This window comes from Coregonus clupeaformis, unplaced genomic scaffold (genome assembly GCF_020615455.1).
Source record: "Coregonus clupeaformis isolate EN_2021a unplaced genomic scaffold, ASM2061545v1 scaf0209, whole genome shotgun sequence".
NCBI lineage: Eukaryota > Metazoa > Chordata > Actinopteri > Salmoniformes > Salmonidae > Coregonus > Coregonus clupeaformis.
This window is the reverse complement of record NW_025533664.1, coordinates 392,817-405,305: the sequence shown is the minus strand read 5'-3', so window position 1 is coordinate 405,305 and position 12,489 is coordinate 392,817. Positions and strand designations below refer to the sequence as shown.

General features: G+C 44.0%; 1 long non-coding RNA gene across 1 annotated transcript; it reads right to left on the bottom strand.

Annotated features, from left to right (window-relative positions):
- Positions 1-1,375: 1,375 nt before the first annotated feature.
- LOC123484167 lies at positions 1,376-1,816 on the bottom strand. The gene is made up of 3 exons (XR_006658418.1): positions 1,669-1,816; positions 1,518-1,568; positions 1,376-1,417 (listed from the first exon to the last, which is right to left on the bottom strand). It is a non-coding gene; the product is annotated as an uncharacterized LOC123484167 (long non-coding RNA).
- Positions 1,817-12,489: the final 10,673 nt, after the last annotated feature.

Genomic DNA, 12,489 nt, shown 5'->3' with positions numbered 1-12,489 from the left:
GTCTGCTAAATGACTACCAAAAAAATAAAAAATATTTTTTTTCATAAATATGAAAATGAAAAAAAGACGACTACCAGGTGAACGATAACTTACCACGTGCCCGTAGCCAAACACGTCTTTAAATGACCAGTGGGGTCGAATCCGGGTGGGGGGTGTGATAACTGCCTGAATGGGGTGAAGCTTCACTTAATCTACTTTGAAGCAGAAGAAAACCGTAATGTTGGAGAAGCTGACTTAATCTACTTTGAAGCAGAAAAAAATATGAAAAATTATTTTTTTCAAAAATATGAAAATGAAAAAAAGAAGACATGGGGGCGTGCGGGCGCACTTTTCGCTATAGCGACCGGCACATTGAGCGCGGGTCGGCGACTCCCGCTACCAGGGAGCCCTCCGAAAACATTGTGGTTGTCTGGTCTGTTTTGCCTGTCAATTCCGGATTCTTTACCCTGTCCAGGTGTTCCTGTAAGGCCTTCTCATTCCTCAGCCTGCGCTGCTCTTCTTTAGACAGCACCTCCTTATCCTTTCTCTTTCCCTCTATCTCTTTGGCCTGGTCTTTATCTCTCCTATCCTTCTGACAAGGCCAAATTCTCTCCCTCTTCTGCCATCCTCTCAAATTTGTCCATAAGGAGCTCTGCCTCTGTCTTTGGCGCTGTTACTTTGTCATTCCCATCTTTCTTTTGGACACTCTCACTTTTATTACTCACTTTGACCTGCAGAACCTGGGGATCTTGGCCACGCCTTGACTGCTCGTGGAAAACACAGAGAATTCTGAGAGAGAGAGAGAGAGAGAGAGAGAGACGAGAGAGAGAGAGAGAGAGAGAGAGAGAGAGAGAGAGAGAGAGAGATGTTGATTCAACGTCATCACATAAAAACAAAATTGGGTGGAAAGAAGGGTGATTCAACCAGAAAACTCCACTGATATCAGACAGCTAAATGCGTCGTTAGATTATTTTTGCCCTTCCGCGTCACTTTCTACACAGAAGACATCCGCTAAACATAGAATCAAGCTGTTTATCTGTCTCTCTGTGACTGACGATAACTTCGGCAGGAAGTTGACTACAAATACAAAGTTGCCAATATCTTTGCAATTCAACAAGCAAAGGATAAAAATTTGCTTCAACTGAAAACCGAGATGACTGCATTAGAAAATAAATCCAGTAGGCTGTATAGGCCTATATTTCAATCATATTGAAATCAATTTCATGTTCAGTCAATTTACTTCTATTTGTAGGCTACACTGTCTGTAATTTTTGACATTTCGGCCATTATAAAAACGATACATCGTTAAAAAACTAGTAAGCTTAAGTTCCATCGCTATCAGGGAAACCGGGCCCTGGTCTTTACCTTTGCACTTTGCTGGCTGGTCCTTCTGAGGGGTTCAGAGTCTTTGACTCAGTTGCAGTAACCATGGAGACATCTGACAAGACAAAGGAAAATGGAGGATGTTAATACCACACTCCATGTGTGCAGTTGTATAACACTTTCAATGTACAAAAAGAACTGTAAACTAAGATGACCTTTGCACTGGGTCTGTTTGACCTCAGCACCAGCTGAGAAGATGGAGGAATCTGGGAGAGAGGGAGTTGGAAACAGACAGTATAAGTTAAGGTGTTGAAGCTAACCTCACATATCCCACTTTATTCTCTGTCTATTCCCTCTCCTTTTTACCTTTGACCTCCAGCTCTCTCATTTGTTTCTCCATGTGTGTCATATTTTCTTCTGCACTTAGTCTCTTTTCTTTCAGGAGCTCTCTCCTGTCTCCTTCCCTTGCTTCCTTCACACACTTATTTTCATCTTCCTTTCTCTCTTCCCCGTCTCTTCTTTTCTATCGCTCCGGGTCTCCGTTAGCCTGGCTTGCTTTTTTAGCATCTGTTGTTCTTCTCCCATCTTTCTCTTTGCTTCTTCCACCTTTCTCTTTGCTTCTTCCACCTTTCTCTTTGCTTCTTCCACCCGTTCTCTTTGCTTCTTCCATCATTCTCTTTGCTTCTTCCACCTTTCTCTTTGCTTCTTCCATCTTTCTCTTTGCTTCTTCCACCTTTCTATTTGCTTCTTCCACCTTTCTCTTTGCCTTCCTCTCTGCTTTCATCCATGCATCTTCCTTTCGGTTTTCTTCTTCCTTCCAGTAAAACTCTTTCCATTCCCTCCACTCTCTTCTTTTCAGATATCTCCCACTTGTCTCTCTCCTCCTGTCTTTTCTTCTGGAGCGCCATCTGTTTCTCTACCTTTTGCCTCTCAGATTTCTCCATTAACCTCCTTTCCTCCTCCATCTCTCTCTCCCTTTCCCTCATTCTAATATCCATCAACAGCAACTCTTCATCCTTCATCTGATTTATTTTTTGCATGCTCCTTCTTCTCCTCCCTCTTCATCCTCTCAAGTCTGTCCCTCTCCACTTCCTTCAACACCATCTCTCTATTCATCTCCAGAGACTGTCTCTCTATCCATCTCATCTCCCCATACAGGCCAATTGCTTCAGCAGGCCCACCTCCTTCCTTAGCAGGCCCACCTCAACATGCAAGTCGCCCTGACCAATACTGTGCACTTCCAATACGAATGAGCTCTAAAAGAGAGTTCCTAAATGTTAGCAACCTACAGGATGCTGCTAATGGAAAACAAATCCTTAAATGCATCGGCATCGGCATCAAAAGAAATTAGCCAAATCACTTTTAAAAAGTTCCACATTAATTTTTTACCCAATTGCCAAAGATTAATTTGACCTTAACGTAAATTCCAAATTGACGAATTTACATTTACAGTGGGGAAAAAAGTATTTAGTCAGCCACCAATTGTGCAAGTTCTCCCACTTAAAAAGATGAGAGAGGCCTGTAATTTTCATCATAGGTACACGTCAACTATGACAGACAAAATGAGAAAAAGAAATCCAGAAAATCACATTGTAGGATTTTTAATGAATTTATTTGCAAATTATGGTGGAAAATAATTACTCTAGTATGTTGAGCCAGGGTGTGAGTTTTCCATTTGTGTTTGTTCTGGTTTTGTATATCTATGTTTGGCCAGGGTGGCTCCCAATCCGAGACGGCTGTAGCTCGTTGTCTCTGATTGGGAGTCATACTTAGGTAACCGTTAGGCATTCATTTGTGTGGTTTCTTGTTCCGTGTTAGTTTGTGAATGTAACCAGGGACGTCACGTTTTGTTTTTGTTCGTGTGATCATCAATTAATAAATATGTTCACATTCCACGCTGCGCCTTGGTCCTCCTCTGTTCCCGACGATCGTGACAACTACTTCCCAGCGGCTATGCATCCTGTGATTATAGTGACAGTATGTCCAATAAACATGACCTCTCCAGTGTCCCTATAGCCATTCAAACTACTATTAAAGCCTTTTACCCTATGCGGTGCCTTTCATCAATGCCTACATTTCTAGTGCCTCTAACACATTATTTGCATCTCACCATAAAACAGCCCTGTATCCAAACTAAACAAGCTGTGACCAACCAATTATGCAAACTTCTCTTTATACTATAGATTTTGTGTAAATCTTTTCAAAAATGTTTATAGTATAGTACACTATGCTGTTAAATGTGTTTTAAGACAGTACTAATCAATTCAATCTCATCAGAAATCACTCTCAGGTTCGGTAATCCAGATCATACAGTAATCAGTTTAGAGAAATGAATGCATACCAATATTTAACCATGAAAATATTCATTTAAACATAAGACAGGAATTTGATACTGCAGTATGCTACGCAAAGTGATATGAAATTCTATCACATTTGCCTAAAACCGTCCTCGCCATTATAGTAGATTCACCATAACTTTAGGAACAATTTTAGAAACATGACTTACCAATATGATGACTTTCTCCAACTAACCTTCTCTCTGAATGTTCTCCCACCTGAGATTCTGGCCTAATGGCAAGAGGATTCTATCTTCTGATGACCCCATTATGACATCACTCCAAGACGGCATTCTACTCATCCTCAATGCTTCACTATGTCCAACTACAGACTCCCAGTTCATTGTAATGGGACTCTGACAAAGCTGTCATTGCTCACAGAGCCACTACATAACAGAGATGTGTTGTGTTCCAATTAAACCAATGATGCTTTGTTAGTGAGATCATTGATTATACAGTACTGGCCATTGAAGACGTTGTTTTCTTGAATGATCTACTGCAGTGACTAACTAGCACCATAGATTGATCTGCTTTGCAGCAATACATTTTGTGAGAAATGCATTCAATCCCTTTCAACGTCCGAAACTTCATGGAATTAACAAAAGCATCATTTTACAATACAGAGAAACTGTTTATGACCTGCTTGACCTCAAAGCGAGAGTCCCGAGAAATAAGAAAAAAATGACCTCACGCTAGGGAAGATTTACAAACCACCTCCAGGAGAGTCCAAAGACCTACTGCACCCAATGTACTAGTTACTTTTAGCAACGCAGCTGTATTTACAGTACACACACGCTAGCGTTGCTTTCAAATGTATTCGGTTGCACAACAACAGCCCGTGGGAAGCCAGAAGTTAAATACAATTCCATTTAAACTTAATGTGCCGGTGGGCAGGGCGGTTGGTCATTATGAGAGGGGTAATTTGAGACAAAATATCTAAAGGATAATATTATTGAACAGACTTTACAAACGTGGGTCTGTTGTAGACCCACTTCCTCTCGGCTTGTATGTATTATATGTAATGTAGCATTTAGGCCTGGGATCAAATATGGTATGACTAACCTAAAATAACCATTATAATGTCCTCGGCTACAAATGACCAATAGTGTACATTCAGCAGGCCAATGTTAAGATCTATATATCTTACAGTAACATTGTTATAGCTGTAAGTTGTCATACCAAAATGAAATGATCCTGTCATACTTATGTAATGGCTTCCCCTTATAGTGGCCTGATGGGTTGACAAAGAAGACAGTTTGATATGGCAATATAAACCCACATAGGCATCAAGTTGAAGTTAGGGCAGCAGGCAATGTATTTCTATATCCCCTGTGGAGCTGGCCACTCTCTCCCCCCTTTCTCCTAGCCTGCTGCACCTCATATGACATTTTGGAAGGATTTAACCTATTTGAAAAAAGTTGAAAGGCAACGTGGATCTACTGTGGTGTAGTTCTTCCCAGCATTGCAACCAAATCAGATTTGTATTACATATTGCCTGGAGTGATTTAAAAGGAAAGAAAGCTCTAATCTTTACCCAAATGGTCTCAAATTATAGGCCTGATCACCCTGGACCAATGCCTGTTGGTAATTTCAGTAGAACCAAGCAACTCAAGTAGCTATTCAACCTCAAAACTACCTGGTTTTGCTATACATTCAAAACAGCAGTATAATGTGAAATTTTTTTGTGGGCATTTAAAAATGACAGAAAATCTTTTCCAAAATGGTCTCAAATGAGCTGTACTCTCAGGCCCATGGGAGAAAGGGTTTTACTAGGGCAGGGAGTGTAGAACAAGATGCATGGAGCTCCAGAGGTCACAAGGTCAATGTGGGCCTGCATGGATGTCAGCAGGGCATGAGGGAGAAGGCCCAAGTGAATAGGTGTGTCTGTGTGAGTGTGTGTGTGAGTGATGTATGTTGTTAAGCTATGGAATTAATTGTACAGCATTGGATTGGTGTTGGCATGGGGTAGAGGGAGTTTACATATACCAGTCATTTCCTTTTAAATCCATGAAGGGAAGTGGACAAGTTCACACTTAGAAAGGAGATAATAGTTCCACACCTCATGTGTCCTGATAACTACAGGAATGGAACCATATTGAGGTGGGCTGCTTTCTATACGGTTTGATGGGAGAGAGAGACAGAGCACAGAGAGAGAGAGAGAGAGAGAGAGAGAGAGAGAGAGAGAGAGAGAGAGAGAGAGAGAGAGAAGAGAGAAAGAGAGAGAGAGAGAGAGAGAGAGAGAGAGAGAGAGAGAGAGAGAGAGAGAGAGAGAGAGACAGAGACAGAGACAGAGAGCAGAGAGAGAGAGAGAGAGAGAGAGAGAGAGAGAGAGAGAGAGAGAGAGAGAGAGAGAGAGAGAGAGAGAGAGACGAGAGAGAGCAGAGACAGAGAGAGAGAGAGAGAGAGAGAGAGAGAGAGAGAGAGGGAGAGAGAGGCAGAGAGAGAGAGAGAGACAGAGACAGAGACAGAGACAGAGACAGAGAGAGAGAGAGAGAGAGAGAGAGAGAGAGAGAGAGAGAGAGAGAGAGAGAGAGAGAGAGGACATCAGGTAAAGTTCTGGAGATGAGGGGAATATGTGTGCAGAAAGAAACCCTCCAGTTTGGTTAACCCCAATAGGACCAGTATGGACTATCAATACAAGTGACCATTTAGAATGTGACCCAGTTCAATGGGTCTTAACAGAACTGGGGGATGTCAGCCATGAAGTTGTCTAAACACAACTGGAATATAATTTGTTTGTGATTCATTGTTAATGGATTTTCCATTAGGAACACAGGGGGAAAACCTAACACAACAACACACATAACACACAACCAATAAAAACACAAAGGGGAGGAAACCACTAAAGTCATTACCATATTGTCATTTTCTAACGACAGGGAGAAAACATGTAAAATCTAGAAGACTACTTTAGATCTGGTCAGAAGAAGCCTAGTGCACTACGTAGGGAACAGGGAGAGATTTGGGACAGAGACAGTAACTCCTGTATGGAAATCTTCATTCTAATGACAGTGAGCAAATCTCCACCCTATTCCCTATGTAGTGCACTACTTTAGATCTGGTCAGAAGTAGCCTAGTGCACTACGTAGGGGAACAGGGTGTCATTTGGGCCAGAGTCAGTAACTCCCCTGGGTATGAATTGTCTCTCTATCTTATCTGTCTTCTATATGATGTTCTCCTCTCTCCTCCTCTCTTCTCTCCTCTATTCACTCTATTCTATCATCCACACCACATGCCAGCTTCAACACAATCCATTTACAAGTTAAAGACACACCTTGGAATAAATAGCAAAGGAAAACTACTACTAGATGGGATTTTTTATTTCCCATCACCATGAATCATATTTAATAACTGAACAGTAGCAGACCTAACTTCATCTGTTCCTGACTCTGGGTAGTGGATTAAAAGACCATCAATCTCCAATGATATTAAAGTACAATTCTGAACATTACTGATGTACTGAGTGGCAAGTCAAGATATCTGCTGTTTTTATTGTTGGGTTAATAGCTCCACCTGCTGGACAGGTTTAATGTTGCTTGACTGAGCAGGATGGGAGAATAACAGATGCCAAACTTAGGGTCGGTTTCACGGACATCTCCATTAAACATGCTTTTTAGTCTAGGGACTAGGCTTCATCTGTGTCCGGGAAACCGCCCATATAGTTCAGTTAGCAAGTAAGTAACACTACCTGTTCCATGATACTGAGGAAAATTACATTGAGACAGAGAACCAATTGAGAAAACATTTAATGGTTCTGAATGACAACCAACATACATTAACAGCATACATCATGATTAATGTAAATGTTCCCAATTAAAACATTGCATTTGATAAAAATACGTTATTACGTTTTAATTCAATTCTGAAGATTAAATCAGTCAGACAAAAATAATTGTACAGAAAAACAGCATTTTAATCTGCGGACCATCACCACCAGCATGACTAGTATCTATGTGGACCCTACTACAGTTTAACCAGCTCAGCTATAGACTACACCAGCATGACTAGTATCTATGTGGACCCTACTACAGTTTAACCAGCTCAGCTATAGACTACACCAGCATGACTAGTATCTATGTGGACCCTACTACAGTTTAACCAGCTCAGCTATAGACTACACCAGCATGACTAGTATCTATGTGGACCCTACTACAGTTTAACCAGCTCAGCTATAGACTACACCAGCATGACTAGTATCTATGTGGACCCCTACTACAGTTTAACCAGCTCAGCTATAGACTACACCAGCATGACTAGTATCTATGTGGACCCTACTACAGTTTAACCAGCTCAGCTATAGACTACACCAGCATGACTAGTATCTAGTGGACCCTACTACAGTTTAACCAGCTCAGCTATAGACTACACTAGCATGACTAGTATCTATGTGGACCCTACTACAGTTTAACCAGCTCAGCTATAGACTACACCAGCCTGACTAGTATCTATGTGGACCCTACTACAGTTTAACCAGCTCAGCTATAGACTACACCAGCATGACTAGTATCTATTTGGACCCTACTACAGTTTAACCAGCTCAGCTATAGACTACACCAGCATGACTAGTATCTATTTGGACCCTACTACAGTTTAACCAGCTCAGCTATAGACTACACCAGCATGACTAGTATCTATGTGGACCCTACTACAGTTTAACCAGCTCAGCTATAGACTACACCAGCATGACTAGTATCTATGTGGACCCTACTACAGTTTAACCAGCTCAGCTATAGACTACACCAGCATGACTAGTATCTATGTGGACCCTACTACAGTTTAACCAGCTCAGCTATAGACTACACCAGCATGACTAGTATCTATGTGGACCCTACTACAGTTTAACCAGCTCAGCAGTACCATAGAGATTAAACCCAGGATAGAGGGGCTGAGTGAATGTGGTCTGGACTCTGTGGAGGAGGGTCATTGTGTCAGAGACACTGTAGAAGGACAGAGTACCTGCCTTGTGATCCAGGTACACTCCTACTCTGGAGGACTGAGGGCCTGATACTTTAGTCCCAACATTATTGTGTCTGAACAAATAACCACCACTAGAGCACTCTAACCTCCAGGACTTGTTATTGTATCCAAATGCACCACCTGTCCCTGTTCTGCTGATGTCTTTATATGAGACTGCTGTAACAACACACTCCCCACTCCACTCCACCTCCCAGTAACAGCGTCCAGACAGACCCTCTCTACACAGAACCATCAAGTTGATTGTGAATCTGTCTGGATGAACAGGATATGGTTGGACTTGGTCTGTATAGGTCACCTTTCTGTTCCCTTTAGACAGAGAGGGTCTGTGTGTGCTGTGTTTGGGTCCAGTGTGAGCTGACAGGAATCTGGGAGAAGAGCAGAGACCAATGAGGGGGAAGTTAGAACAATAAGTGAAGTCAGATACTGTATCTACCCTGTCTTTGATTAGAGCACAGCAGAGATCAAATCAGAGAAATATGAGGAGTCAGATAGATACCCAGTCTTTGATTAGATCTACTATTGCTATATATTTCTAGAGGGATTGTTAGGAGTGTCAGTAAAAAGAGACTGTTTAGTTACTTCAGAATAAAGAGACTCACATTGTAAGAACTGTTCTCTGGTCTTGGGCTCTGGAGGCAGTACAACATCCACTATATTCACTACAGACACACAAACACATTCACAGAGAGGGGAAGGTTATCATCATACCATATTCCACATGTATATGACTAGTAGGGAACTTTCAATGGTCTAAAGTTGATGTTCTTGTTATTTTCAACACACCTGTAGTGGAGATCTTGGTCCATTCTCCTTTAAGGAGCGTCTTCTAGTTTCTCTCTCAGTTCAGACACAGTCTTACTCACATCTCCAAAGTACTGAAGAGGACGGACAACGATGCTGGGTAAGTCTGAAGATACACTGGTACCGGAGAGAGACTGATAACTCTGGGGGGGCGAGAGCGAGAGCGAGAGAGAGAACAGAACCAAATGATTGAGAGTTTTAATTTCATATCACATGTAACAGGACAGTTTAGTTACCTGGAGGAAATGGATGTGATCCTCTGTGTGTGAGAGCTGCTCCAGCTCAGTGCTTCTCTTCCTCAGCTCAGCTATCTCCTGCTCCAGTTGCTCCAGGAGTCCTTCAGCTTGACTCACTTGAGCCTTCTCTTGGGCTCTGATCAGCTCCTTCACCTCAGAGCGCCTTCTCTCAATGGAGCGGATCAGCTCAGTAAAGATCTTATCACTGTCCTCCACTGCTGCCTGTGCAGAGTGCTGTTAAGAGAGAGAGAGAGAGGGAAAGGAGCTGACTTGTCTTACTTTAATGAGCAATCCTCATTACACTAACACCCCCACCCCCACTCCTAAAAACACATTGCGTGACACCACAACCTCCAAAAAATCACATTATCAGTATCCAACACCACAGTACAATACACCATCCAGCACCACATTCCAACCGTCCATCCAACCTCCTCTCAGCCCTGTACAGACAGCCCCCTGAGCCCCCATACCTCCTGAAACATCTCCACACTGCCGATCATTTTGTACAACTCAAACTCAACCCTAAGGCATCAACAGTAATGGCATTACCCTGGCAACACGGAAAAAACATGATGAACAGTCTGTCATTGCAGAAAACGGACACCCCTCCCCCAACTCCCAGGTCAACCCGAGCCAACCAGCTATTGGTGTCCAGGGCTCCATGTAATACCCTCCACTGGGCGACCCTGACCTTTCCAGCACTGGGAGCTTATAGAGGCACCCTCCACCTATACCCTGCCATGCTCTCGCCCCCACAACCCCCTGCCACTGATGCCCCTTCACTCCCACTAAGCTCAGAGTGTTAAAAGTCAGTAAGTCCTCCAGACTCTCCTGCCAGTCCCCCAGTCTCTGCTGTCACTTGCAGTGGTGGAAACGGTGGTGGCCCTCCTCAGGCTGCTCCAGCCCTCGGTACTGCAGCATAGAAATCAGAGACCCCTGCTGTATTGAGTCTCTCCGCGCATGATGAAGAGCTGCTGATCCAGCCCCAAACCACCAGCCCTCCTCAACAGAGCACATGCTGGTTCCCTCCAGCCCACCTCCGTACGGTACAGTAGCCTCTGTGCTGCTGAGTCAGAACGCTGCCACCCTGACCAGAAAAAATTCACTAACTTGCGCTGCGGTCCACAAGCAGACCACCGGGGCGTTGAGAATGGCCAATTTAAGCCATAGAGAGGATGCCACCAAGTTGTTGATGATCAGCACCCTCCCTCTATGTGCCACTTGGGAGATGAGCCACCTCCACTTCGTCAGCCTCGACACCACCTACTGAGCCCTCCCCACACCTTGACCATACATGAAGCTCCAGCATACGACCGCGACATTACGTGGTCCTCTGTAGCTCATCTGGTAGAGCACGGCGCTTGTAACGCAGGGAGAGTGGGTTCGATCCCGGGACCACCCATACACAAAAATGTATGCACGCATGACTGTAAGTCGCTTTGGATAAAGCGTCTGCTAAATGGCATATTATTTATATTTATTTATTTAACATTTGAACACAGGCCACAAAATTCTCCCCACAACCAAAACAACATATTGAACAGATATTCATGGTCCACCCCTATCAAAGGCTTTCTCCTGATTATGAACAGATTGTTTGTGATTGAGCGTCTGGTACACAGTACGTTTGGTCCTTGTGTACAATAGAGTCAAGATGGGACTTCAGTCTGTTAACGAGGACTTTGGTAAAGGACCTTATAGTCCAAACAGAGCAATGCCACAGGCCTCCAGTTCTTTATGTCGCTCAAATCCCTATTTTGGGCAGGAGAGTCAAAGCCTCCCGTCTACAGCTTAGCGACAGCTCCCCCACCCCGACGCACTCACACAACACACGTCCTGTAAAATAATTCCCCAGAACTTTTTATAAAAATCCACAGGCAGACCGTCTGAGAGACAGCAGCTGAGAGTTTGTGAAAGGCCAGGGGAAATGTCTATTTGATTTATCTGTGACAGAGAGAGTTTGGAAAGGTCTGTGAGCAGAACCTGAGAAAACCCAGGATAATAATAGATAAATAATATGCCATTTAGCAGACGCTTTTATCCAGCGACTTACAGTCATGTGCATACATTTTTACATATGGGTGGTCCCGGGGATCAAACCACTACCCTGGCATTACAAGCGCCATGCTCTACCAATTGAGCTACAGAGGACCAAAGAGTTCTGCCCTCTATAAATCCGAGTACAACTCCACAGCCTCATCTCCCCCCACAACAGAAGTTACCCACCCATCAGGCTCCCTCCTCTCCCCACAACAGAAGTTACCCACCCATCAGGCTCCCTCCTCTCCCCCACAACAGAAGTTACCCACCCATCAGGCTCCCTCATCTCCCCCAACAGCAAAGTTACCCACCCATCAGGCTCCCTCATCTCCCCCACAACAGAAGTTACCCACCCATCAGGCTCCCTCATCTCCCCCACAACAGAAGTTACCCACCCATCAGGCTCCCTCATCTCCCCACAACAGAAGTTACCCACCCATCGGGCTCCTCATCTCCCCCACAACAGAAGTTACCCGCCCATCAGGCTCCCTCATCTCCCCCCACAACAGAAGTTACCCACCCATCAGGCTCCCTCATCTCCCCCCACAACAGAAGTTACCCACCCATCAGGCTCCCTCATCTCCCCACAACAGGTTACCCGCCCATCAGGCTCCCTCATATCCCCCACAACAGAAGTTACCCACCCATCAGGCTCCCTCATCTCTCCACAACAGAAGTTACCCACCCATCAGGCTCCCCTCATCTCCCCACAACAGAAGTTACCCGCCCATCAGACAAACGTAAAACAAAGGGATTTTCTTGGTTTCCCCACTCTGTTTTTCCAACCCCTCTGG